The sequence below is a fragment of the Rhinoraja longicauda genome, chromosome 43, assembly GCF_053455715.1.
Source record: "Rhinoraja longicauda isolate Sanriku21f chromosome 43, sRhiLon1.1, whole genome shotgun sequence".
NCBI lineage: Eukaryota > Metazoa > Chordata > Chondrichthyes > Rajiformes > Arhynchobatidae > Rhinoraja > Rhinoraja longicauda.
In genome coordinates, this window is record NC_135995.1 from 2,275,397 (window position 1) to 2,279,862 (window position 4,466).

Consider the following 4,466-nt stretch of genomic DNA (forward strand, 5'->3'; position numbering starts at 1 on the left):
TCTCCTTGTTGTCCCTCCACACCAGCGCTGCCCCTCAGATACTAACTCCATGACCGCGGCCATCTGCACCTCACGCTGCCACGGCAAGGCCAGCAGCATAATCAAGGACCAGTCTCACCCCGGCCACCCCCTCTCCTCCCCTCTCCCATCTGGCAAGAGGTACAGAAGTGTGAAAACGCACTCCTCCTGATTCAGGGACAGTTTCTTCCCGGCTGTTATCAGGCAACTGAACCATCCTACCACAACCAGAGAGCAGTCCTGAACTACTATCTACCTCATTGGTGACCCTCGGAGTATCCTTGCTGGCTTTACCTTGCACTAAACGTTATTCCCTTATCATGCGTCTATACACAGTAAATGGCTCGATTGTCATCATGCATTGTCTTTCCGCTGACTGGTTAGCACGAAACAAAAGCCTTTCACCGTACCTCAGTACTCGTGACAATAAACTAAACTGAACTAAATTCTCTCCCCCCTCCCAGTGTCGGGCACCAACCACCTCCCCCACTCCTGCCCACCGAACCCACGCCTCCCAAATCACCGTCCCCACCCCCCCCGTCACCGTCTGCCCCAGGATACTGACCCCCGCACCCACCACCACCACACTGAATCCTTACGTCACATCCCACTCTGCCCACTGAGACTGGCCCACGATGTTCATAAGTGATGGGAGCAGAATTAGTCCATTCGGCCCATCAAGTCCACTCTGCCGTTCAGTCATGGCTGATCTATGTCTCACTCCTAACCCCATTCTCCTGCCTTCTCCCCGTAACCCCTGACACCTGCACTAGTCAAGAAATAATTTAATATGTCCACTGACTTGGGCTCCACAGCCGTCTGAGGCAATTATTCCCACAGATTCACCACCCTCTGACAAAAGAAATTCCTCCTCATCTCGTTCCTGAAGGAACGTCCTTTAATTCTGAGGCTGTGGCCTCTGGTCCCAGACTCCCCCACTAGTGGAAACATCCTCGTACCCCACTCCCCCGTTCCGTCCCGTTCCACGTACTGAACATCACCAACCCTGTCCCTGCCCCACTCCCCCGCGGCTAGAACATTATCCTGTGCCTCCACACCCCAACATTCACTCCCCTGTAAACCCCCCCTCCCTTAGCTCAGTGAAAGTCCATCCACCCCCAGACTGTGTAAACAACTCTGTCCCCTACACCCCTCCCTGTCTCTGTAACCCCCTCCCCTCCGGCCCCTACACCCCTCCCTGTCTCTGTAACCCCCTCCCCTCCGGCCCCTACACCCCTCCCTGTCTCTGTAACCCCTTCCCCTCCGTCCCCGACACCGTGGGCTGTTTATTCTGTTCCTGTAACCGGTGTTTCTCTCCTCACAGGAGCTGCTTCTCGGCGAGCGGGATCTGTACAGCGACCTCAACCTCAGACACAAATGAGCCGCTGCTCAACCCCTCTCAGTGTGTACCCGGCCTCCGCCCACTTTTTCTGTTGTTTCTCGCTGCCCATCTCTCTCTCTCTCTCTCTCTGTCTCTCTCTCTCTCTCTCTCTCTCTTCCCTCACTTTCTCCAACCAACCTCCCTTCCATTGACTTAAGGAGACAAACAGGGAACGTTTTCTTTACACAGAGAGTGGGTGTCCAGAACGTGCTGTCAGGGGGGCACGGTGACGCAGCGGTAGAGTCGCTGCCTTACAGCGAATGCAGCGCCGGAGACCCGGCTTCGATCACAACTAAGGGGGCTGTCTGTATGGAGTTTGTACGTTCTCCCCGTGACCTGTGTAGGTTCTCTCCGGTTTACTCCGACACTCCAAAGACGTACAGGTTTGTAGGTTAATTGCTTGGTAAATGTAAAAAGTGTCCCTAGCGTGTGTATGATAGTGTTAGTGTGTGGGGATCGCTGGTCGGTGCGAACTCGGTGGGCCGAAGGGCCTGTTTCTGCGCTGTATCTATAAACTAAATTAAGCTAAAAGGTGGTGGTGGAAGCAGACACCAGTAGTGACATTTAAGAAGCTTTTTACGTGGATATGGAGGGATACGAGTTGTTCAGGTAGAGATTAGTTTAACTTGGTATCATGTTCAGCACGGGCATTGTGGGCCAAAGGGCCTGTTCCTGTGCGGCACTGTTTTACGTTCTATGAGTGCATGCGTCTCCACAGACGCTGCCTGACCCGCTGAGAGTTGCAGCATTTAGTGTTTTTATTTCAGATTTCCAGAGTCTGCAGTTTGTTGATGTCTGATTTGCATCTTATTCAGAGTTTAATCCCCAGCTGGGCTACACAAGTGGCCCACAGACCGTACCCCATCCAGCAGCGCTCCCTGTTCACACACGGGACGCCAGCCAACACCGCAGAGCCTCAGTGACCCAGATACTGACCCGTTGGGGTGACCGAGAAATCCGTGCCGGGTTATCGCAGTTTCACTGTGTGTGGGAGGGGAAAGGGGCAAATCAAGAATTTAGGGCCAGAATGATCTGCAAAGTGGCACAGAGTCAGAGAGCATCGTTACTGCTCCCTCCCCGTCTTCCCCCTCTCCCCCGTGTACTGTCACTCCCACTCCCCCTCTCTCTGTGTACTGTTACCCCCACTCCCCCACTCGCCCTGTTCTGTTACTCTCACTCCCCCTCTCCCCCTGTACTGTTATTGTGGGAAGAACTGACCTGTTGTGTCTTGTGATGAACATGGGCAGCACGGTACTGTGGGAATAGAGCGGCACGGCGGTGCGCCGGTAGAGTTGCTGCCTCACAGCTTACTTCTGCGGTGAGGAAGAGACCGTGTACCATTTGTACTTACGGTGTGAGAGGTTGCAGCCCGTGTTCGAGTGTCTAAAGGGGCTGCTCCCCAAGTTTTGGCTCCATTTTAGTCCTGTGCTCCTGATATTTGGGCACCCGGTACAGAGGGGGGGAGGGTCGGGAGGGACGGTGGGGTCTCCCTGTCGGTCTGCTCCTGGGTCTGGCCAAGATGGCCATTTGCGGGTCCAGGCAGCGGGTAGTCGACGGCCGCACCGGGGTCGGCTGCCTGCCCCTCTTCCGGGCTAACGTCCGTGCCCGTGTGTCCCTGGAGAGGGAACACGTGGTGTCCACGGGGCCGCTGGAGGCCTTCCGTGAAGGCTGGTCACCGCGGGACGTCGAGTGTATTATTGATAAAGTTGGCGATGTATTAGTTTGATATTTGTTTGTTTGTAAACTGCCAATATCGGCAGCCTTTGATCGTGTTACCCTTTTGTATGTTTGTTTTGTTTTCTGAATAAAAGCTTTTGTATATATTTTAAAAAAGAGACCCGGGTTTGATCCTGACTACAGGTGCTGTCTGTACGGGGTTTATACGCTATCTCTGTGACCGCGTGGGTTTTCTCCGGGTGCTCCGGTTTCCTCCCACACTCCAAAAACATGCAGGTTTGTAGGTTAATTGGCTGCAGTAAATTGTCCCTCATGGTGTAGGATAGTGTTTGTGTGTGGGGTGATACATGGTGATCGCTGGTCAGCGTGGACTCGTTGAGACAAAGGGCCTGTTTCCACGCTCCATCTCTAAAGCCTAAAATAAAGATGACTTAATTCCAGTGAAGTTTCCTATCAGTGCAAGACTAAACTGTTTAAATGTTGGGATAGTCCCTGCCTCAACTACCTCCTCTGGCAGCTTGTTCCACACATCCGTGGGCTGAATGGCCTAATTCTGCTCCTATCACTTATGACCATCGTCAGCTTGACGGCAGCTGAATCCAATCCCCTCCATTAGAGTCGGAAGACGGGTCCCGACCCGAACCGTCGCCTATCCATGTCCCCCACAGATGCTGCCTGACCCGCTGAGTTACTCCGGCGCTGTGTATTTTATTTGTAATCCAGCATCTGCAGTTCCTTGTGTCTCCCCTCCATTTCCCGACGCTGCCCTCGCCCTCCCTCCCGCCCGCACTCACCAGGGTCCCACACACACGCACTCGTCGCCCACCGCGGGAACCTCACGGCGGCCGGAGGAGCAGGGACCACGTCACAAGCGCATCGGACACAGACTGGGGAAACAGCTTGCATGAGCCGCGTGTGTATTGATGCAGCGCTGCAGAGGGTGAAGCCGGCCGGCTGAACAAAGAGCATAAATACTGGACGGTGCATGTGTGCAGGCGCTGCAGCGGCAGGGGTGGAGCGCCGAGCGCTGGGAAGGTTTGATGATGAGGCAGGAGGGGATTACACAGTGACCAGCGCCGTGCGTCCACTGAGCCGCTGCACTTCCCATCAGCAACAACAGGGAACATGATGCACGGAGCTCTCAGGTAGTTGGTGCAACCGCCATTAAAAATACAATCACATTGATTCACAACACAATTACTTTAATAACATGAGAATAACATGAACAGATTTAGCCGGGACAACGCGGGTGCTGGTCAATCGCCTCACACAGAAATATTTTAAATACAACGCCGAATAATACAAATAAAAACACATTTCGGGTAATAATTGAAATAATATAAAATAAAATAATATAAAGGAAATGATAACACTGATAATTGGTGAACTT